Source organism: Dipodomys merriami, unplaced genomic scaffold (assembly GCF_024711535.1).
Source record: "Dipodomys merriami isolate MVZ:Mamm:240054 unplaced genomic scaffold, mDipMer1.0.p SCAF_190, whole genome shotgun sequence".
In the NCBI taxonomy this organism is placed as follows: domain Eukaryota; kingdom Metazoa; phylum Chordata; class Mammalia; order Rodentia; family Heteromyidae; genus Dipodomys; species Dipodomys merriami.
Window position 1 is genome coordinate 1,923,318 of NW_027203271.1, and position 25,457 is coordinate 1,948,774.

General features: G+C 38.6%; 1 non-coding gene and 1 pseudogene across 1 annotated transcript; both read right to left on the reverse strand.

Annotated features, from left to right (window-relative positions):
* Window positions 1–526: 526 nt before the first annotated feature.
* LOC138831287 (U6 spliceosomal RNA) lies at window positions 527–630 on the reverse strand. Its single transcript, XR_011373202.1, has one exon. It is a non-coding gene; the product is annotated as a U6 spliceosomal RNA (small nuclear RNA).
* Window positions 631–4,947: 4,317 nt separating this feature from the next.
* LOC138831279 (U6 spliceosomal RNA) lies at window positions 4,948–5,047 on the reverse strand (annotated as a pseudogene).
* Window positions 5,048–25,457: the final 20,410 nt, after the last annotated feature.

Here is a 25,457-nt window from a genome sequence, read left to right on the forward strand (position 1 = left end):
TTTAAGAAAATGAAAGATAGTTCCTTGGGTGGAGTGGAAAATATTTCGGCAGTTATAGGAAATGAAACACAATTAGGAGTTAAATTGAGGATACATTCAATAGCAGTGGCTGTGGCTTCAGAGATGGGACAGAGCTAAACATGTTAGACATATGTTAAAAAGAGAACATGGGGCTTGGAATGTGGTTTAGTGGTACAGTGCTTGCCTAGCATGCATGTAGCCCTGGGTTCAATTACTCAGTACCACATAAACAGAAAAAGCCAGAAGTTGCCCTGTGGCTCAGGTCAAAGGGTGCAAGACTTGTGCAAAAAAGAAGCTCAGTGACAGTGTGCAGGCCCTGAGTTCATGCTCCAGGACTGCCAAAAAATAAAAAGAGAGAACATGTCAATAATGAATGAGGGAGGGATCCAGAAACCAAATTCCTCACTGAATATTTTCTCTATTTCAATATCATTCCAGAGAGAAAAATTAGGCATAAAGATGGTCCAGAAAGAACATATCTCATGAAGAAATACAAGATTTAAAAAAAAATATGGAACACTTCACATATTTGCATGTCATCCTTGTGCAGGGACCATGCTAATCTCTGTATCGATCCAAATTTAGTATATGTGCTGCCAAAGCGAGCACTACAAAAAAATTTTTTTTACTGCAACTGGCCTGTAGAGACAATCCATCAGACATAATTGTGACTTGCAATAGCACAAGAGCTCATTGTAATAGCACAAGTGCTATCTGGATATTATGTATGGGTCCTGAGCATTGATAAGAGCCTAGGTGCTATTCCTATTTTTTTCCTCAAGAATATTACTTAAACCACAGCCCCATTTCTGACTTTTCTGGTGAGGAAATGGAGATAAGAGTGTCATGGACTTTTCCTGGCTCACCTGGCATAACATTGGGATAACACCTGGGATAATATTAATAATGTTATCCCAAAATCTCAGCATTCTGAAGAGCTAGAATTATAGTTATGAGCCATTAGTACACAGAAAAGTATTTATTTTTCAGTGGAATGAATTAAGAATACAGATTCTTAAGGAAAATTCACCCTCAGTACTAAGTAAATCATCAAGAACAGTTCACGTAGATACACACACACACACACACAAGCATACAAGCAGACACAAAAACCCACATAAACGTCTCAGGAATCTGTATCTCTTTCCCCTAAAGAGTAGTATGGTCTAATGGGCAAACTGTGGTGTCACAGTCATGTAATCCCAGATATCAAGAGGTAGGGGTATAGGAGCATGGGGTACTGAGGATGACTTGGGTGAAGTTAGCACAAAATCCTATATTAAAAGCAAAGTGAAAAAGAAAGAAAAAGAGTTGGGTGCATGTAGGCACAAGTGGCAATTTATGTGCCTAGTAAGTTTAAGGCCCTCAGTTTAATCCTCACTTCCATGAAAAAGACAAAAAGAATAAAATCTCAGTCCATTTTGTCATTGTTTAAAATCAATTAAGCTGTATACTTCATGAGGAATATAAGGTCTATTTCAAGCCTAATAGTAGTAGCTGGATAGTCTATATAGCATGGTAGCACATGGGACAAGGCCCTGTGGGTGCATCATATCACAGAGGATCTCAGCATCATGGTATGTGCTAGAATGACAGGGAGTAAGGGGCATAGGTTGCTTTTAACAACTGATAACAGTGATAACGTTAGTCCCTTGAGAGTTGATGAGATAATATTTATCCATTTATGACTGAAACATCTTTTAAAGGTTCTACTTCCTGACACTGCTACATTGAATAGTTAAACTTCAGTATGAGCTTTGATGGTGACAGACCATTAACAGCTTTCTGACAGAGGCAGGTGAGACCATTGGAAGCCAAGGATGTTAATACAACTAGGCACCTTGGACAACTGCTTCGATCTCATTGATTCTGATATTTACTGTACTTGGGGCCATCTCACAGTCAAGATCCATCAAGTCCATGTCTGTTCCATGTGCCAGTTTCAGTTATGCTGAGTGTTATATAAACCACTAGACAATAGGGAGAAATAGGATGGAGATAGGCACAAAAATGTAAGTTTGGCATTCTTCTTGGCCCTTAAATAACATTAAAAGATTTATGTAGGTAAGTCACGAGAAAGCTCTATGTCATTATAAAATACATATAGCCATGTAATAACTACTCTATCACCCTGAAAGATACCTTGTAGAACAGCTTGTTTACACATAACACAGACACTCCTATGAACACAAAAGATGGAAAAAACAAACAAGTTCCGGTTTACAAAAGTAATTGTCAACCTCAGAGTCAAAGCAGACACCCTGAAAACAGTACTGGAAAGAATAGGAAAAACACTAGGTCTCCTTGGCACAGGTCAAAATTTCCTTAATAGAGACCCAGAAACACAACAAATCAAAGAAAGTTTGCACAAATGGGATTTCATGAAACTGCAGAGCTTGTGCATGGCAAAGGACATAACTAGCAAAATCCATAGAAAGCCCACCGATTAGGAGAAGATTAGCCATACAACAGACAAGGATCTCATATCTAAAATGTGCTTGGAACTCACAAAAATATATGCTCCAAAAACAAATCCTCAAAGAAACAACTGCACAATAAATAAGTGGGCTAAAGAATTAAAGAGAAATTTCTCTGAAGAGGAAAGAAGATGGCCAACAGACACATAAAGAAATGCTCAACATTTCTAGCCATAAAAGAAAAGCAAATCACCAAAATTACTCAAGCTGATTTAAAATTTGGCAAAGGAGCAGGGTATAAAAATAACCGTCAAAAATCAATGGCTTTTCTGTATGCCAATAATGAGAAAAGCGTGGTTGAAATCAGGAAAGCAACTCCATTCATAACAGCACCCCCAAAAAAATACCTAGGAATTAATTTAACCAAAGAAGGGAAGGACCTCTATAATGAAAACTTTAAAAACCTGAAAAGGGAAATCAAAACAGAACTTATAAAGTGGTAAAAGCTCCCATGTTCCTGGATTGGAAAGATCAACATCGTGAAAATGGCAATAGTTTCCAAGGGTTTCTACCAATTTAATTCAATACCTATCAATATTCCAACCCCTTTCTTCAACGAATTAAAAGAGGCTATCCAAAAATTCATATAGAACAATAAAAAACCCAGAATAGAAAAAAAATATCCTTAACATAAAGAACAGTGATGAAGGAATATCAATACCAAATTTCAAACTCTACTACAAAGCCATCGTAATTAAAACATCTTGGTACTGGCACAAGAACGGACATCAGGAACAATGGAATAGAGTTGAAAAGGCAGAAATGAAAGTACAGACATATAGCTACCTAATCTTCGATAAGGGAGCTAAAAAAATAGAATGGAAGAAAGCCTCTTAAGTAAATTGTGCTGGCAAAATTGATTAATCACTTGTAGAAAACTTAAGCTAGATCCTTATATATCAATCTGCACCAGAATCAATTCCAAATGGATCAAAGCCCTCTGAGTCAAAGCAGACACTCTGATGGAATAGGATGGAATAGGAGAAACCCTAGGTCTCCTTGGCACAGGCCGAATTTTTTTTTAATGGAGACCCAGAAACACAACAAATCAAAGAAAGGTTGGACAAATGGGATTGCATGAAATTGCAGAGCTTCTACATGGCAAAGGACATAGTTAACAAGATCAATAGAAAGCCTATGGATTGGGAAAAGATCTTCACTAGCCATTAAACAGACAAGGGTCTCATATCTAAAATATACCTGTAACTCAAAAAATTAAATCTCCCAACAACAAATCCTCAAAGAAACCACTTCTCCATAAAAAAGTGGGCTAAAGACTCAAAAAGAAACTTTTCTGAAGAGAAAAGAAGGATGGCCAATAGACACATGAAGAAATGCTCAACCTCCCTAGCCATAAAAGAAATGCAAATAAAAAGAACAGAAATACCATCTCACCACAGTTAGAATGGCTATAATCAAGAACTCTAATAACAACAGATGCTGGAGGGGATGTGGATAGAAGGAAACCTTACTGTATTGTTGTGGGAGTGTAAACGTGTTCAACCACTTTGGAAAGTATATGGAGGTTCCTCAGAAGACTCCACATAGAGCTCCCCTATGACCCAGAACTAGCACTTTTGGGCATTTACCCAAATGTTCACAAACAAGATCATACTAATGCTACCAGCACGACTATGTTTATTGCAGCATTATTTACCATAACTAAGATATGGAACCAACCCAGATACCCTTCAGTTGATGAATGGATCAAGAAAATGTGGTATATATACACAATTCCATGCCTCCATAGAATTTCTTTGTCCCATTTGTTAGGAAATGGAAAGACTTGGAACAAATTATATTAAGTGAAATAAGCCATACCCAAAGAAACATAGATCCCATGGTTTCTCTTATTTGCAATAACTAGTATATGTCTGAGAAAAACAGAAATTTTTAGACAAGTTGATTTTAGGCGAAATGAACCCCAAGATAATTTTTTTTCTTTCTTGTGATTGTTTCCAACATATTTATAAATTGATTTCTTTGTTGCTTTGTATGTACCTCCCCCATGGTATAACTCCTGTTTTCACTGCATTTGATTCTGGTACCCTGCATCTTGTATATACATTTTTCTAATTTGGAGAGGGTTAGGGAAAACACATTGTATAAATGCAATGTACAATAAATGCAATGACCCATTGTATAAATGCAATGTACAAGGCCCTACGTTAAAAACAAACATTAGAACTTCGGAGGTGGGGAGAATACTCGTGGAGGTGGGAGAGAAGGAATGGTAGGGGAAAAACAAAGGAGGAGGTAACAATGCTTGATAGGAAATATACTTGATAGGAAATTACCTTACTCATTTAATTGTAACCCCTCTGCACAGTATTTTTTATAATAAAAGACATACAAAAATTTATTCAATGTATGATTATGGACTGGGCCTTCCACTTACTTTCACACTTCAAACTGGGATCTCTATCTGTCTTTATTTATTTATTTTTTTTTAAATCAGGAATGCTACACAAATATGTGAGTCATCATTGCACAAGGGCCATGCTAATCTCTGTATCGTTCCATTTTTTATATATGCTGCCAAAGTGAGCAATCTTTAATTTTTTGTTAATCTTTTTTTCAAGGATAAATCTAATAACACTGTCCCCTAATTTTGTATAAAATTAGTTTTGGACATATATTTAATATGTAATATATTTGTGAGATATATACGTATATACATACTATTTGTCTGCAGGAGTTGGGCACACTGAAACAATTGAAGGCACTGATTTAATTTCACGGCTGTCATTCTATTTTAAGACTTTTAAAAATCAAAACATAGATGACCATAATTTCATCGAATGTCCTGTCCAATATTGATTTGTGTGTATCAGGCAGGCTGTACCTCATGTCCCACAAGAGTGCAAGAATAATAGGGTTTAGCTCATTACATAGTGGCTCATCAAGACATAGGAAATATCCCTCAGTTTGGTTGAGATGATCTCCATTGTTTGTTCTATACTATGCCTCTGCTTTGGCTCTGCAGTTTACCATTTCAAGATGATATTTGGTTCTTTTTGAGACAGATGAATGGAGAAATGTACGTGGCCTCCAAGACAATTACCTGTATCTGGTTAAAATTCATACTTTCAAATGGGATACTTGCCATCCCTGTAGAATACAAATGAGGCCTTCCAAGCAACAGCTATCTACATTGCAGCCATTGTAATTTTCATGGAAGCACTATTTTATAGGGACAAAATTAAGATACCAAATATGTCCTTCAGCAACTACCCCTGGGAAATCCTTATGCTCATGCCAAAGTCATTGAACGTCACATTGCCTTTGTCATCCAACACGATGTTATTGGATTTAATGTTTCAGTCATTTTCAGTTTCATTAAATTAATGCACAGTCCTCACAATCTGTTTGAATAAACTCCTGACTTCATTCTTGAATAGGCGGTATGATTTTCACATTTGTCTAAGGAGGTCTCTGGATGGCCAGTTCCACTACCAAGTATTTGTGCTCATCCATTTCCCTCACCAGGTATGACCTGATCATGTGTGGGTGATGGAAAATCTTAATAATGTCCATCTCATTTAAACATTTTTTGTGGGTCCTGGGGCTTGATCTCTGGGCCTGGGCACTGTCACTGAACTCTTCAGCTTATGTCTACTGCTCTACCACTTGAGCCACAGCACCACTTCCAGCTCTTTCTGTTTATGTGGTGCTGAGGAATCGAACCCAGGGCCTCATTTATTTAAGGCAAACATATACCACTGAGCCACCTTCCCGGCCTGTCCATCTCATTTTTGATTTAACAATTGTTGAACTCTCATCTTCAGGATTATTTTCACTACAACCTTATTGACTACGAGGTGGTGCTAGGCCAAATTTACATATCCATAGCTTCCATAGTCAATGATTTCCTCCTTCATGGTATATTGTTCCGGGAAAATCTCCTCCTGCCATAGCTAATGATCACCTTCAAACTGTCTTGTTCAGTGAAAATCTCCTTCTCTGAAGAGCTTGATGATAATTCACTATGTTCTTCCATCTTTCTGCTAAGATGCCAAGGAGTAAATCTACCTAAACTTAGCTAAGAAAATAAAAACCCCAGAGCAACAACCTAAAGGAAACTATCAATGTAGCAATCAGTCCAGCAGGTCACCAGGAACTCTCAGCAATGTAATGGACTGCAGAGACCACTCACAATGGTTGCAATGGACCAATCACAGCTTGGAATGAACCCACTGGATCTTCTCGTCTTGAGCCTGGAGAATTGTTGCCAAGGTTTCCACAAGGATGTGAGGTGCACAGAGTGATGCCACTGGTGCTGCCATGGCAGTGTTGCAGGAACTTCAAGTGTATCAGAAAGTTCATTCTGTCCTTGTTGGCTTCAAGGTCCTAGGGTTGCTCCCAAAGATTTTGTCCTTGAGTAGTATCCATGTCCTTATGTCTGCTCCTGCCAGAACAGTGGCCATGTGCAGGAGCATACATCAACCAGTGGCTTCCATTCACTATATGTGCAAGTCTTGGAACTTGCTCCAACAATCTAAAAACAAAGTGGAATCCTATGTATTCCTAGATGCAGGTGACACATAACGAAGTGTTCAAATGGAAACTCTCACTAAAGTAGATCCAGATTTTTTAATCTTGACAATAAAGAGAAAATTCAAAGAAGTTGTTAAAGTATAAGAGGTGCCCCTCTTTGTTGAGTTAGAAGCTTCTTGCACAACTGCTTAAAATAATATTAAAGTCCTTATTTGTTATGGACTTGATTTAGTGTTTTGGTACCATATAATAATTTCTGATCTTTAAAAAGTTGTAATATCAGTATGCACTTTGGTGTGTTTTTAATGGAATCCAAGATGAGGCCCATAGCTCTTGAATAGATCTAAAACAATATCACATTCAACAATATCATGTGGTTGAAAGTAGGCAGCCTACTGTAAAGTCACTATTGCCAGGATGAATCTTCTGTAGAAATACTGTTTTTTTTCCTTTTCAGTATTTGCTAATTAAATACATCAATGTATTAATGGCAAGAAATTACTACTTTAATATAAATTATGTTCTCTATTCAGCTCAATGAATTTTGACAACTATTTAATTATGTAATACTAAGAGTCCCCTTATAAAGTAAAAAAAAGGGCACTTTTGTCATTAACATTAAAATGCAAAGAAAATAGGTCCCAGTAATTTTTATACTTAGGTGGATAATGGAAAACAGCTGTTTTCTCACTCAGAAATTAAATCCAATAGGGTACTTCATGGCATCCATAATGTGAAAAGCTGCTCTAACTTTTGGCTTTTAAAGACCTCATCAGTTAACTCAAGATATTCAATGTCTTTTTCTTTAAATGTAGAATGACTGATGTCAAAAGGATAGTGGTATCGCTTCAGAATCATCTGATACTGTAGCAAAATGCCCTATGCCATACATCTCCATGAAGTGGGTTATTAACATCTATAGGAGTGAGAGAAAATAGAGCATCATCATTTCTCATGATAGTTTCCTGTGAGATAGTTTACGTCAGAATCCTTGAAATCCATAAGGCAATGTGTTGATAGGTTCAAAGTGAAGAACAAGGGCTGGAGTAGGGAACTTAGGTGGTAGAACCCCTACCTAGACAATTGGAGGTCCTCCGCTTGAACTATCCTACTGCCAAATCCATGAGTCTTCCTTTAGAGAAAGAGGTATAGCTGTTTATTTCAATTCCATTGTGATGCTATAACAAAACTCCTTAAGACAAGGTCCCAATAGCTTAGAGAAACTTATGTGTACTCAACAGAAATTCTGAAGGACATGATCTAGAACCAAGAAAATTCAATGTGCTGAAAGTTCAGCTTCACCAGGCCTTTAATGTGTTCGCTTGTTGCTGCATTCTCACATGGTCGAAAGGCTAGAAACTTATTTAAAAGAAAATAACAGAGCTGAGAGACTTCTTCCCACCATCCAGATGAAGTTTAAATTGTTTCAGATTATTATTTCTTCTGTCATGTCCCTCCTCCTCGTTTTTTGTTGTGCTTTTGTTTTTTTTTTAGCTGACTAGCATTGAACACTTGAACGACGAAAGAACGGATGTTTAGATTCCAAGTATGTACCTCCAAAATTATCTGTTGCTACTTCTTCTTTGGAAGTAAACCACTTACTTGCCCCAACGCCTGTGCGTTATTTTCCTTCCTGTATCATTTTTTAAAGTTTTTGGTCTATTTTGTATTTTGCAGGTGATTTAACAAGGAACCTTCACAGATAGTAGGTGAATACTTGACCACTAAGTTTCAATTCCCTGCATAGATTTTTTTATTTTTTATTTATTTTTTATTTTACTATTTTTAAACAATTTTTTATTATAAAAAACTGTATGGAGGGGTTCCAGTTACATGAGCAAGGTAATGAGTACATTTCTTATCAAGCATTGTTGCCTCCTCCTTTGTTTTTCCCCTACAATTCCTTTCCTCCCATCTCCACAACTACACTCTAACCACCTAAATTGTAAGTTTGTTTGAGATGTACAAGATTTTTTAATTTCTTCATTATTAGACTTCGTGTGTAACCAACTAACTGAAAGCATGTAAAAGTGTAGAACTGTAAACATGTTTGAATTTTTATGTAGACTACCATGCCATCTTGCTCACAAATCACAATATTTTCCTTCCATTGCAATCTTATGCAATCTTCTGTGATCTTGTTGTTGTTGTTGTTGTTGTTGTTGTTGTTGTTGTTGTTCTTCTTCTTCTTCTTCTTCTTCTTCTTCTTCTTCTTCTTCTCCTCCTCCTCCTCCTCCTCCTCCTCCTCCTCCTCCTCCTCCTCCTCCTCCTCCTCCTCCTCCTCCTCCTCCTCATTCTCCTTCTTCTTCTCAGTTAAAACATCAAATGTGTTGTCAAATGCCATCATTGATAAATTTCTCTCTTGATTGCATCAGAAATGACTCAGCTATTTTTAAAGAATATTGTAAGTGCTTGATAGATATTCTACTTAAGCTAAAGATATTTTCGTTGTTTCAGAATTTTCACTAATATTAAAAATATTAAATGCTTCTGTGTCAGCATCTATTGGGATTATATGGGCTTTGTTCTTTACTTAGTTTAATAAATTGCATTAGATTTTCTAAATTGTAGCTATGTATGTAGGCTTGCTCTTTGGTGTTGGAATAACTTGATATCCATGTGTGAATCTTGTGTTAAATCTTCAGAAAAAAACACACACAGGAAAAATGGAAAAGGAATAAATGTAATCTATCCATTTCTGACATATATTCTCTTTTGTTTAGGAATTTTTGCCTTTCTCTTCATAAGTAAAATTACTATACATACATTCTGATTTTGTTATTGCGCTTATGAAGTTAGTTAGGAAGTGTTTCTTCTTTTTAAAAAATTTCTGGAGCAGTCAAATAAGAGATGCATTAGGTGAGGTGGTATATATTGATTATTCCAGCTAATCATGGCCTATCCCCCCAAAAAAAAGAAAGAAGAAAGAAAGAAAGAAAGAAAGAAAGAAAGAAAGAAAGAAAGAAAGAAAGAAAGAAAGAAAGAAAGAAAGAAAGAAAGAAAGAAAGACTCCCAACCATCCAAACTAAAAAACACCATGTAAGTAAAAAGGCTTGGGGCATTACTCAAGTAGTAAAGGACTTGTATACAATGGGCAATTTTCCAGGTTTGACACCTAACAATAGGGGGAAAAATGCATTTTCTTGGGCAAAATTGCCCATGAAATATTTGAGTAGAGTTTTTTCTTTCATTTTTTTCTTTCTTTTATTTCAGAGACATAGTTTTGCTAAAACCTATACAACAACTTTCAATCCTCCCCATTTAACTCCTATGAGTTGAGATTACAAGTATAGGTTTTCACACCTGGCCTCGTTGACATTTTTTACAATAAATTGTATTGGCATAAGTTTAGTATACAGAAAAGTCTAAATGTAACCAGTTTGTCTGGCCGCCTCATTGTCCTACTGTTAATGAAATGTACCAGTATTGTATGTTTGTAAAATAAAAACGCAACATTGGTCTAATGCTATTAATTAAATTGCAACCTTTACTTCATTTTGCCAATTTTTGTACTACTTTCCATTCTTTTTCTAGTATCTACTACTGTTGCTTTTTCCTCTGCCTTTCTCCTTTCTTCATGTTACCTACTCAGCTATTTCATCAATGAGGAATATCAAAAGTAGGTTAAAATTCACCATTTGCCAGGGACCAGTATCTCGTGATCAAAGGTATTCAGAAAGCTATGATCTGAAGATCACAGTTCAAAGCAAGCCTGATCAAGAAAGTGGGAAATTCATGAAAAAAAACAGCATTTAAAAAATAACCAAAGAGCTGGAATGTGGCTTAGTGGTAGTGTGCTTGCCTAGCATGCATGAAGGTCTGAGTTTGATTCCTCAGTGCCACATAAACAGAAATAGTTGGAAGTAGCACTGTGGCTTAAGTAGTAGAGTGCTCAATAGCCTTGAGCAAAAGATCCTCAGGGACAGTATCTAAGCCTTGAGCTTAAGCCCCAGGACTGGAAAAACAAACAAAAAGTAGCTCCCCTCATTGTTTTGTATGTAGTGTTCCAACTCCATGGTGCACATTATCCCTTACTGCAAATTCAATACAATAAACCAAAATTTACAATGTTCAGTATCCCCATGTGGTCATCAGTCATCATATTGTACACCAGATGTACAGAGTTAAGGAAGAAATATAAAGAAATAAAGTCACTAGTACAACCTCTCTTGAGACTATACAAGAAAAATATATGTTGTAGAGTATCCTTTGTCTAGATGTGTGGCTTAAAGAATCAGAAAAAATGTTTGATTTTGACCAATGGGGAAACCATACATGTCCATCACTGAACTCTAGAACGAAGTGTTCCAAGAATATAAGTCTTGCTAACCTTGGCTCCCACTGAGCATGAATATAGAGTTCACCATCAATAATGGTTGGACTCCAAGAGAGAATTCACAAATGGGATTGTGCCAAACTAAGAAGTTTCTGCATGGCAAAGCACATCATTAGCAAGCTGAAGACAGCCTATAGAAGGAGAGATCTTTGCCAGGTCTATGTCAGAATATACAAAGAGCTCAATAAATTATACTAGCAAAGAATTAACAACTCAATTACAGATGGGCAAACAAGCGAAGTAAAGACATCTCAGAAGAAATAAAATTGGCCAGTAGTCATAAAAATGTTCAATATCTCTGGCCATAAAGGAAATGCAAACCAAAACACTTGAGATGGGCTAGGAAGGTGGCTCAGTGATAGAGTGCTTGCCTTGCAAGCACGATGCCCTGGGTTTGATTCCTCTGCACCACATAAACAGAAAAAGCTGGAAGTCTTGGTGTGGCTCAAGTGGTAGTGAGCTCTATCCTTGAGCTGAGGAGCTGAGGGTCAGTGCCCTGGCCCAGAGTTCAGGTCCTACAACCGAACAAAAACAATAACAACAACACTAAAAACAGAATCACTTGACTTGCATCTCTTTTTCCATCTCATTTAAGACTGATTCTAAAATATCATTGGTGGGAATGTAATCTTGTTTAAGTACACTGAAAAAAACCCACAAAACAACTATACCTACCTTGTGGTTCAGTACTACTATTCTTGGGCATTTATCCAAAAGACTAAAAATCAGGATAAAATAAGGCCACCTACACAACTATGTTCATTGTCAAGGTATTTATATTGCACAAATACCTTTAATAGATGAATGAATCAAGAAATATATATATATATATATATATATATATATATATACAGAGTAACGTTACTCATCAATTAGAATATTGCATTTATAAAGAAATTGATGAACTGGAAAAATTTTTGTAAAGTCAGGATGCATGTTTTCTCTCAAATGTGGAAGCTTGGTCTGTATGAAAACATACAGAGTATTGTATGCACGTATACCTAAATATATTTCATGAAGTACAGTATATATTGGAATGAATTTAAATGGTGTAATTCTTTAAAAAAAATCCAACAATACAATAAAATGTAAATGAGGAAACTGGCACTTGAAAGTTGGGTAGGAGGTGAATGAAGTCACAATTTTCAATGCATATCCAATGAAACTAGGAAAATTGAGGGGAAGGAGCTGTTTCAGAGATGGGGGAGATGATAAAAAAATTGTCACAGATTAGGATTCATTGTACTTACAATTAAAAATGTAATTAAAAATAATTATGCCTGAGCCTACCTCCTATGATTTCCATATTCACACTTCTGAGTAGACATCCCCTTTCCAAACCATCATGAAACACCTCATCTTACTTAGAAAAGGTACAACTTTGTTTTGTCTGTGAACCAAGGAATTGTAGGCAGATTAAATTAATGCTGTCCACATATGCCAAGCCATCAATATAAGGCTAGAAACCATGAAAATATTACAAGAACTGGCAGGGGAAACACTATGACTCCTACAACACAGGTCGAAATTTTCTAACTAAAGATCCATGATCACAAGAAATCCAAGAAAGACTGGATAAATGGGATTGCATGAAACTTAAGTTTCTGCCTGACAAAGAACATACCAAGCTAAATACAAAACCCATGGAATGAGAGAAGAATTTCATGAGCTATTCATCAAACGAGATCCTAATAGGAAAAAATATATATATATAGCACAAAAATTTCCCCCAATAAACCCTGAAATAACATCCCAATTAATAAATGAGGTAATGACCTAAAGACAAACTTCTCAGAATAAGTAATTAATGCCAATCAACACAAGAAGAAATGTTCAATATCTCTGAATATAAAGGAAATGTAAACAAAAACAACACTGTAATTCCACCTCACTGCACTAAGGAAGGACAATAAAAATATTTTAATGTGATTAGTAACAAATGCTGTCATGGATGTGGCAAAAGGAGCTCTATCACTGCTGGTGAGAATGTAACTTGTTCAATCAGTATGGACTCTGAGATGTGTGTATTAAGGTTTTGAGTCAACTTTTGCAGAAAGTCCATGTGTTTTTTTTTTTTTTATCTCCATTTGGCAACCAAAAAGGTCACAAGTAGAGCTGTGGTGCAAATGACTAAAATGGTATCTTTCATTACAAAATCTCGGGATATTACCCACATTTGCGTTCAAGCTCCAGTACTGGTAGTGTGTGTGTGTGTGCGTGTGTGTGTGTGTGTGTGTGTGTGTGTGTGTGTGTCTGTATGTGTGTGTGTGTCTGTGTCTGGGTGTGTCTGTGTCTGTGTGTGTCTATGTCAGTGTATCTGTGTGTGTGTGTGTGTGTGGTGCGTGTGGGGGGGGGAGCTAGTGATTTCCTGATGGCGTCAAATGTTTTGGTGTATTTAAAGTATTAAAAAAAAAACAAGGTTTAAATGTGCTGTGATTTTTTTGTGTTTCTGTATGTATGTGTCTATCTGGTATAGGTGTGGGTGTGGGTGTGTGCATCTGTACGTGCATTTACGGTTTTTCTTGCTTGTTCTCAACTTGTGTTAACAAAATGGCCAGACTTGAAGGGTGGACACTATGGTTTAATGTTATAACAATTTTCCAAGGTTTTGTTCAACAAATGATTATTTGAATTGTTTATTGAATGATAGAGAGTGAGGAAAAAGAGAGGGGGAAAAAGATTAGAGTTCTAAATCTAAGACTGAAACAGCCATATTCCAGAACAAGTCTGCAGAACTAGTTCCAGTGTTGTGCCTTCAGTCAGCCAGCTGTAAGAAAGCCTCTATTTGGCCATAGGTGTGGATTGTAGAAAAAATGACAATTCAGTAAAAACAAATTCAAATAGTCTGAGACACTCGCACAAGTTCTGGACATCACTTCCTCATGGTCTGCTGTTGTGCAGGCCCAATATTTGATCTGAAGAGAAACTTCGAATTACAAAAGTTAAAACCCAGTCTAGTAACCACTAACAGGCCTGTGTAAGTCCTTGGTCCTCATACCTGATAGTGTGACTTAGTGGCAAAGGCAAAGGGCAGATTTCTAGCTATTTCAAACTTCTCCCTTAGTGAACAATAAGTTACCACCTTCAGTCCTGGTTCCACCACAGACTTGGTTCAGGTCTGTGAACCTGAGTGTAGACGTTTGAATCTACATGGTGTGAATGGAAATTTGGCCTCCTACTAAGATAGAAGTTTGTGGGACTTGAATAGCTGTGGGCAAGTCTCTTTTTAATAGCCTGTTCTTTGTGCACATTTAGTTTAGATGCAGGGATACATTACTAATAAGTCGCAGTGGTCACCCCAAGGTAGAGCAAGAGAGACAGAGTAGAGGGACAGTCATCAAGCTCACGCCACCTGTCATTTTATGCTGCTTTAATTGACATGCTCTTCATGTATTTTAGTAATTCAAGAATAAAAATTAACATTACATATAGATTTTTAAATTGCCTCTTTGTTTCTGACAAAAATGAATTTAAATAGAAAGGCAATATTGTAAGAGCAGGGGAAAGGAATGGAGCAATGATCATGGGCAGCTCCTGACGTCCAATCTGGAGGTTTTATTTACCAACATCGGGGAATAAAATGAAACTATGTAACAAAACAGGCCTGCCTGCTTTTTCTCAGCAACAAGGCAGCCCTGTCTGCTTTCCTTAGCAACACAACAGCCCTGCCTGTCTTCCCTCATTTATGCCAGAGTCAAAGGGGTCAATAGAACATGACAAAAGGAGGAAATTAGAGCTGTCATTGAAAGATAAAAAAGAACAAGCCCTGGATATGTCTAGAAACCTATAAAGCATCTGAAACCTTAAACACTTAGGCCTTACAGAGACATGTCTTTCACAGAAACTAAATATTCAGAGAGAAAGCCAAGATGTGCTCTGAGATCTGTAGATTCCCTTTCTCAGAGAACACACAGACCTCCCAATGACAGAATCATCCCTGCCAATAATAGAACTTCCTAGTGAGTCTCATAGAATAGAGGACACATTAAACTTTTCTCACTGCCAGAAACCAGCCCACACCCTGAGGGCACCAGGACAATACGGGTTGGAGGGCTCAGCCCTTTTGCAAACAATGGATGAAGCTCAGAGGCCCACACCTATCTCATGATGTAATCACACATCCTAAATGTCTAACAGCTTCCAGATGGTGTCCGCAGCCCTTCAAAAAGAACAAAAACAAGTCGTTTATATAAGGATACAGTTGGACTTATTGCAACAATGAGAAGTACAAGTTGTCATGTCGAGAATGAACTTTACAACTTGGGGGGGGAGGATTGGTGGAGGGGGAGGGAGGATGGGAAAGGATGGGAAGGGTAAACAAAGGAGGAGGCTACAATGCTTGATAAGAAATGTACTCACTATCTTGCCCATGTAATTGTAACTCCTCTGTACACTATTTTCACAATAAAAAAAACTAAAATTAAAAAAAGATCAATTTGTAATGCCCAGCTCTAAAGCCCAAACTCCACACCCAGTGTTAGCCCTATTGAGTGACTTACAAGCCAAGTGGGGCTCTCTGATAAATTTCCTAAAACCATCGGACTCCATGCCAGCATCCAGTCACATGTCTTTTGGTGATAAAGCCTCGGGGTCATTCAAGACAGAAGCAGCCATGACATCAACTCCACCTGCCATGGGCAGTTCAACAAGACTTACTCGTTTGCTAGCTCAAAATTTGGTTTAATTTTGGGATAATCTCACCAACACTGTCTCCTAATATCACTGCCCCCAAAGGGTGACTCCCTCACCCAACCAAAGAGTCATACAAGCTGGAGGTGTTGTCTTTGGACAGGACAGACTAGCCTTACCATGAGCCCATTTGCAGGGGCTCCTCTTCCCCCAGATGCCTTGGAAGGGGCATCTGCTCCCTCCACCAGCATGCCTACCGCTTCTCCCAGACTCGCACTGAACAAAGCAGCGTCTAGCCAGGTGGACACTGCATGTCCATGTTGTGAGCGATGCTGTCTCCAAGTTCTATGGTTGAGGAGATGTTGGGCAGGTTCTTGTGCTGGCAGGTGGGCCAGGGGACTCTGCAAAGCCATGCAGCAAGATTTCACCTACCAGCCTGTCCAGTGTGCAGCTGGCCAAGCCTAGTGTCTGCTTGGGCTCTTGCTTCCCTGGATCTGCAATATTATGGAAACTTCAGATTTCCCCTGCCAGACCAGCATTGAATTGCCCACAAAGAGCACCAAGTACTCCTGGTCCATCTACTGCAGTCTACAGCAGTTTCCTCCCACCAGCATGGAACTCTCTGGTGTAACCAGATTTAGAGGGATATTTCTGGATAGCAAGCAAGTCTAGTTTTTTTTTTTTTTGGAGCCAGCAGACTACTAATATAAGTTCATCATCTGCCCCTTGCCAACCTGGACAGCCCTGCCCCACCCAGCTCCATTGCCCACCCTGTGTTTAGGGGCCCACCTGAGCTCAGATTCTGCTCCTGAATCTGCCCATGTATTCTGAAAAGAGCCCAGAGAAACCCTTGGGATTTGTTGTGCCCCAGAAGTCAGGCCACAGTGAGGCTTCTGCAGCCCCCAGCCTTGCTCCAAGCATAGCCACCAACCAGGGAATACCCCCACGTTCCAACGCAGACCTCTGATGTGTCATAAAAAGAGGCTGTGCTTGTGCTGCCACAGTCACCAGTCAGCAGTCCTGGTACAGGGGCATCTGCTAAGGCCACCCCACGTAGCTGTGGGGCTCTGACATCAAGACAGAAGCAGGAAGGTGCACCCATGCAGGCTGCCTTTGAGAAGCTCCTCTTACAGGTGCAGGCCTGGTGGCCTTTGAAGCAGAATATGACACTGCAGAAGATCACAGCACACTAGAAGAACCCGACAAGCAATGTCCCTGTGATCAGAGACCTGACTGAGGCAGGAAATGAGAGAGAGAGACAGAGACAGAGACAGAGAGAGACAGAAAGAGAGAGAGAGAAGCTATGTGTGCTTTATACTTATTTCAATATCCTTGCCAAGTAATGCATATTTTTATCAAGAAATAAAGAGGAGAACTTCAAACTCTAACTCTGATGAAGTAGCTAGGATCAATCTAAACTTCCTACTATAAACAATCACAAAAGTGGGAGCTATGTGAAACTATATATGTATATAAATGTATATATAATATAAACATGTAGGCATATATTTATATTCACATATACAATGTGAATATATCATGTATAATGCATATACGTATACAGAGATTTGAAGGAATAAAAACCAATACCTTCCCAATTTTGATTGAAAGCATGAACCCTTCTATGCAAGAATCTATCAGATCAAAAAAGTCAATTAACATAATTACACACGTACAAATTGACACATTCTAATTAAACAAAAACAGAAAACATCCCAAAGTACAAAGACACAACTCATCACACACAAGTAATCTTTAATGATATTAAGACAAATTTCTCATCAGAAACTAGATTCACTATTAGACAGTAAGGACAAAAAATTTAAGGTGTTAAAAGGACATATCTAAAACCCACCTTTATAACAAATATACTTCCTCCAAATGTAAGAGATGTGCTAAGTACCTACCGATGGCTCAGGCCTATAATCCTAACTACTCAGGAAGGGGAATTGTGAGGGTGGTGGCTCAAAGCCACCCTGGAACTTGTCCCCTCAGGAGGAAGTAGTAGGACAGAGTTGTCCTTGAGAAGGACGGAGGTCTTTGTGCAGTGCTTTTGCTGGAACAAGACAAAATAAGGTGGGCATCAAGAATGGAGGCTATTAGCTAGTGTCTCCAAAGAAACAATTTATAAGATTCATGAGTCTTCTAGAAAATCAGAGGATTTTGGCCACTGTCCTACTGGCTTTAGAAATGCCACGAGAATGACCAGAGCAACATGAAGCCACATGGATTCCTTAGCAACAGTCTTTGAGGCCTAAGAGCTAGTGTGTCAATGCTGGCAGGCTGTAATTGGTCCACTTTTTCGCTGACCTCACTGGCCCAGATTCTGATTTGTCCATTTTTTTCTATGATGCCTGGTTGTGATTGCTCCATTGTGTGAGGTCATGCAGGATATACAGTAAGCCACTGTGCTCCAACCTATGTCAGTTAACAGAGCTTGGAGCTCTTGCTTGGACTGAATCAAAGCTAAATGACTTTTTTGGTTGTGGGGACGGGCTGTTATTGGATTTTGGTATTTCTTTTTACTCTTTCTGGGTTTTCCTTTACTTTATTTAATTTATCTAGGTAGACTTGCTACCTGCCATTGTAGCAGAAGGATGGAAGAACAGAAAGAATCATCCTTGAGCTCCTTGAAGGAGGAGATCATCAAACAATACCAGAAGGAAGAGCTCTTTGACACAGGTATCTATGGGAAAGTGAAGCTGGCCCATTCCCACCTCACAGACAAGGACGTGGCATTTAAAATACTCTGGAAGTGAGAGTCCTCATCATTGGATAAAGAATGAGGTGGACATTTTTAAGAAGGTATGGCACAAACACATCATCAGGTTGTACCAGGTAATGGAGAAGGAAGAGTATGTGTATTTCATCATGGAACTGGCCACTAGAGGTACCTCATGGGGTGGATCTGAAAATACTGCCGCCTATATGAGGATGAAGCCAGGAGGCTTGTCATATATGTTGTAAGAGTTGTTCACTACTTACACCAAAACAAAATCATACACGAATACCTTAAGTCCAACAATATCCTTTTGGACACCAAAGACAATATCAAGGTCAGTGGATTTGGTCTGAGCATCTGACTCACCAAAGGGCAGTTGCTAATGAATGTATGTGGTGCTATACTATTCCATCCTCCTGAAATGTTCTTGGAAGAAATGATGGCCTGGTGCAGGTGTCTCATGACTGTAATCCTAGCTATTCAGGAGACTGAGATCTGAGAATCATGGTTCAAAGCCAGCCCAGGCTGGCTCTACCCTCTGAGCAGACTCAAACTGATACCAAAGACTAAATTGAGTAAGAGAAGGCAGAGGATAGAGGTGGCTAGCAAAATAGCTACTATTCTTCTCAGAACAAGCTGCTGAATGTGGGCCCAGATGAATAGGTTTATAAAATGAGGTGTGCATAAATTATGACATCCATAAAAGGCTGCAATTAATATATGTCTGTCATGGATGGACACAAAATAGTCTATTTATGTTAAATATATTGACTAAATCATTTCATAAGGAAAAAATGAATGATTAAAAGTTTATAGGGCCTTTGGCTAGGCGCTGGTGACTCACACCTGTAATCCTAGCTACTCAGGAGGCTCAGATCTGAAGATCACAGTTGAAAGCCAGCCCGGGCAGGAAATTCTGTGACACTATTATCTCCAATAAAACACTAGGAAACCGGAATTGGCACTGTAGCTCAAGCAGTAGAGAACTCGCCTTGAGCTGAAGAACACAGAGACAGTGCCCAACCCAGAGGTCAAGCTCCATGACCGACCAAAAACAAAACAAACAAAAAAATTTTCTGGTGCAGGTCATTGTGTGGATTCCATCAGTATTGAAAAGAAAGTTCACAAGCAAAGGTAATGGTTACAAAGTAGTGTGGAAATAATATCACTGAATTTTTTACCTACCTAGCAAGCAGGAGACCCTGTGTTCAACCCCCTGCACATCCAAAAAATGCTAAATCTTCCTTCTATTATCTACCTTAAGTGGTAGGTGCTCCTCTACTGTTATGATTGTATTGCTCAGAGGTTCTCTGGTGGATGTTTACTCATGCTTTTACACATAATCCATTATTTGAATATTGATGTTGAGTTTTAAAGTGTAATGTGTGTATTAAAATAAGGGCAATGCCTGTATTTCTAACTCAAGAGGCTAAAGCAAGAAGATCCCTGAATACAGTCAAGGCTTCATAGAGAGGTCCTTCCTAAATCCCCATGCTAGTGCTGAAACTGCAGGAACAATTGTTTCTAAGCAATTACAAGTGAGAGATAAGTTTCTGATCATATTAGATTTTGGTCATGTCAGTTTGGATTTAATATTTACATGAATTTTAAATTTTTCCTTTTCCCCGTACTCTCAGTATGTCATTTTGAAACTTTGGAGTATGTTCCTGTTTGCTGCCCTTAAATAAAAAGGTTTCCTTTGTATCATATTAAACATGATTTTTTCTGTATTACAATTTATTATTTATTTTTGAAATTTTTTATGTTTTTTTTTTCTCTATCTAGGTACTGGCCACTGTCTCAGAGATTTTGCTCGGTTCTGCCAACTGAGCCACAGCTCAACTTCCAGCTGCTTTCTTTTTGAAGAGTCTCATGTGAACCCAGCACAACTAAGGAGGCTGAAATCTGAGGATCTTGGTTTGAAGCCAGTATGAACAGCAAAGTCTGAAGTTCTTTTTTATTATTATTATTTTGCCATTGGTTGTGAACCTGAAAACTAGGCTTTGGCGCTATCCATCAGCATTCCAGCTTAAGGTTAGTGCTCTATCAATTGAGCTGCAGCAACACTTTCAGCTTTTCCTGCTTATGTGGTTCTGATGAGTCAAACCCAGGTCCTCATGCATGCAAGGCTAGCTCTGTACCACTGAGCCAACTTCCCAGATGAAGTCTGAGATTCTTATAGCCAATTAATCACCAAAAAGCTGGGGATTGTAGTACTCTAGACTTGAGTGAAACAGGGCAAGTTCAACCCCTACTACTGGTAATTACATACACAAGTCTCATGGACTTTCTTGCTACTGCTGGCTTTGAACTGCGGCCTGGGTAGCTAGAATCTACAGGCATGAGCAACCAGATTCTAACATTTTAATATTTTTACTCAGCTCTTTCTTGCCTTCAACCTCAATGCTTTTTAATTGTGGTCAGTAGACCTGATCTCTGGGCCTCTTTGCTGTTTCTTACCTATTTTTAAGGAGGGTGGAGTTGAACCCTCGGTCTGAGTGCTGCCTTTGAGCTCTTCAGCTTCAGGTGAATGCTCTACCATTTCAGCCTCAGCACCACTTAAGGTTTTCTGGTGTTTAACTGGAGATAAGTTCTCATTAACTTTCCTTCCCAGGTTGATTTTGAACCATGATTTTCATATCTCAAACTCCTGAATATCTAGGATTTCAGGCTAGAGTCTCAGCGCCCTTATGTTTACTAGCTTTTTGACTCAAGGATTATGTTTTACAACTCAACCATAGCTACACTTCTAGCTTTTTGCTGGCTTATTGAACATAAGATTTTAATATACTTTTCTGGGTAGTCTGACTTCAAACCATGATCCTCAGATTTCAGTTTTCTGAATTCCTCTGATTATACACATGAACCACACACCTATTGTTCATTTAAAAATGTTAATATGTTGTTTTTTCCAATTTTTCTTTTTAAAAATTTTCTTGTTTGTTATTTTTGTTTATGTGCTAGTCCTGGGGCTACAAATCAGGGCTGGATACAATACCAGAGCTTTTTTTGCAAGACTAGTGGCTTACCACATGAGTCAAAATATAACTTGTGGCTATACTTGTTTTGTCTTGGTGCTTGAAATAAGGCCCTGAGTGCTGTCCTAGAAATTGATTGCCCAGTTTGCCACTTGAGTCACAGCTCAACTCGTTTTTTTTTAATTCTTGGTAGCTAATAGGAGATGAGTTTTAAGCAAAGCCCAGCATGAATCAGCTTTTTGAAATCTAAAGATCATGGTTCAAAGCCATCCAGGGCAGGGAAGTCCATGAGACTCTTAGCTCCAATTAATCAATGAAAAGCTGGGAGTTGTGGAGCTCTATCATTGTACAAAATAGCACAAGTTCAAGCCATAGGACAGCACACAGATGCACACACAGAAAAAGGCTCATGGACTTTGTTGCATGGGCTAGTTTTGAACCATTATCCTCAGATTTCAGCTTCTCTTCATCTTGTCTTCTTTGATAATTTTATTGGTCCTGTGTCTTGACCTCTGACTCTGGGGCCTGTATCTTACCATTTACACTCAAGGATGGTGCTTTTACAACCTCAGCCATAAGCTCAAGGTTTTGTGCTGTGTGGCTGAAGATGAGTCTCAAGCATATTCCTGCCCAGGCTGATTTGACACTGCAATCCTTAGAAGTCAGCCTCTTGTATAATAAGGATTACACACATGACCAGCAACATTTGTGTCATTTTAAAACTTTCATATGTGCTTGCTTCCACCTTCTTTTCTTATTGTCTTCATTTTCGCTTGTCCTATGAGTAGAAATTGCAGCTCAGATGCTGTCTCAATGCATATATGGGACTAACCATAACATTTGTCTTTTGGGGGGAAGTTAATTGGAGACAAGAGACTCATGTAGAGCTAAGCCAGATTCGGGAAACTGGAAATTGAGGAAAGTCCTTAACACTCTTTTCTCCAATTAACCACTAAAAATCTGAAAGTAAGTAGGCCATTGAAGAAAATAGTACAATTCAAACACCAGGATTGGCACAGAGAGAGAGCAACAGAGGGAGACAAAGAGAGATAGTTACAGAGAGAGAGAGATCTTATGTACTCATATGACAGCTGAGCTTTAAACAATATCCTCAAATTTCAGCCTGAGTAGCTAGAATCACAGATATGAGCCACCAATGATTGGTTCATTGAAACCTCTGGTACTGCCTCTTTTTTTCTCTTCTACGCTTCTTTTCATTTATTTAATTATTTTTGTGTTTGTTGGTTCTGGATCTTGAACTCATAATGGGCCTGGCTTGATACACTAGGCTCAAATCTGTCCATCATAGTTTGAAAACAGCCTGAGCAAGAGAGTCCATGAAACTCATTTCCATTCAATCAACAAAATCCTACCGCCAGTGTGGCCACCACACACAAAACAGTCTCCTGGAATTTCTTGACTAGGTTTGCCTTTACACTGGATCTTATATTTCAGCCTCCTGCATTTCTAGAATTACATGAGCCAACAGTCCAAGGTTCTCTAATTCCAATCACTTAATTATCTTATTGTAATCCTGAGGCTGGATCTCTGAGCCAGGGCACTATTTCATAGGTTTTTCCTCAAGGCTGGTGCTTCCAACTACAAGCACATCCTCATTTCTGACTTTTTTTGCTGATTAGTTGGATACTTAGGCACTTCCCTGCCCAGGTTGTCTACGAACAACAACCTTTAGATTTCAGCCTTCTGAATCAGTAGGACTAAACACATCAAGCAAAAATTCATGGATAATTTTTAAACTTTAATTGAATTTTCTCACACCTTTTTTTCTTTTTTTCCCTAGCCTTGATTCTTGAAATCAGGGCTTGGCCACTGTTCCTGAGCTTCTTTTACTGAAGGTGAGGACTCTATTTATTGAGCCATAGTGCCACTTTCAGGCTTTTCTATTTATGAGGTACTGAGGAAACAGACACAGGAATTCAAACATGCTGGGCAAGCATTCTAGCACTAATCCATATTTCCTGACATTCTTACACCTTTTTATTTGTATTTTTATTTCCTTGAATATGCTGGTCCTGGGTCCAAAAATTAGCCCAGGTGCTATCCCCGAGGTGTTTTCTAAAGACTAGCAATGAAAACATGAGCCACTGCACAATTGTGGCTATTTTTTATGTTATTTGGTTTTAAGTAGCTACTTAGAGTTGAGTATATGAATTCTCCTATCTGGGCTGGCTTTCAACTGTGATCCTCAGATTTGAGCCTCCTGAGTAGCTACCATCACAGGTGTGTGCCCCCTATGCTTGGCTCATTTTAAACTCTAAAATTGACCCTTTCTTCTCCCACACTCCTCCACATTTATTTATTTTATTCTTTGTATGCATGTTAGCCCTGAAGTTAATATCAAGGTCTGGGTGCTTTTTCAGAAATTATTTTCTCATTTCTGCCATTGAAGCCACAGCTCAATCGCCAGGTTTTATTTTTCTTCCTTTTGGAGATAAGAGTCTCATGTAAAGCCCAGCAAGACTCAGGAGGCTGACATTTGAGTATCATAGTTTGAGCAGGAAAGTTCATGAGATTCTTTTCATCAACTACCAAGATTCTGAGAGTGGTAGAGCTCCTACACAAATTCAAGCCCTAGGTTGGCACACACAGAAAAAAAAAACCCATGGCCTTTCCTGTTTGGACTGACCTTTAAATACTATCTTCAAACTTCAGCCACCTGAGAGCTAAAATTATAAACATGAACCACCAGCGCCAGGCTTATTTTTTAAATCTCAAATGGTCATTTCCTCTCTTCTTTAGTTTTGTTTTTGGTCGACTTTCGGCTGAATTCTGGACCAGGAAACTACTTCCAGCGTTTCACCAAATTTCAGTACTTTACAACTACTATCACACCTTCATTTCCAGATTTTGCTGGGTAGTTGAAGATAAGAATTTCAATCACTTTCCTAGCCAGGCTGGCTTTGAGTTGTGATCCTCATATTTCAACTTCCTCAGTATACACAAATAAACCAACAACCCATGGCTCATTTTGAAATGATAATTTTCTCTCTCTCTCATCTTTCATAATTTGTGCTCTTTTTTCTTTGTTTTTGTATGTTTTTTGTGCTGGGACCTCAGCACCAGGGCCTGTGTGCTGTACCAGAGCTTTCTGTTTAAAGCTAGGAATATACCACATGAACCAGAGCACAGCTAGTGTCATATTTTTGGTGACAAATGAGACATAAGGATCTCATGGATTCTCCTACCTGAGCTGGCCTTCAATGGTGATCCTCAGATTTCATCCTCCTGAGTAGCTGATGAAACATGGTGAGCTACCAATGCTTGATTTATTTAAACTTCTGTCATTGGATCTTCCTTCTGCACTTCTAGCCTCTTTTTCTTTAATTCTTCTGTGATTGTCCTGGGGCTTGAACTCATGGCTGGGTTGCTGTCCCAGAAACTGATTGCCCAATTCTGCCACTTGAGCCATAACTTAATTCCCAGGCTTTTTTTTTTCTTTTTGACAATTAATTGGAGATAAGAGTCTGAGGAAAGCCTAGCATGAATCAAGCCAGGCTGAGAAGGAAAGTTCATGAGACCATGACCTCCAATTAACCACTGAAAATCTTGGAGAGGTAGAGCTCTGTCCTTGTGCAAACTAGCACAAGTTAAAGGAGGCTCACACACAAGCTGCAAGATGGCACACAGATGCACACATACACAGAACGTCTCATGGATTTTCTTGCATGCATTAACTTTGAATTGTGGATCCTCAGATTTCAGTCTCTCTTCTTCCACTCTCCTTTTCATTCATTGTTTGTTATTTGTAATATTTAGTTGCCCTGCAGCTTGACCTC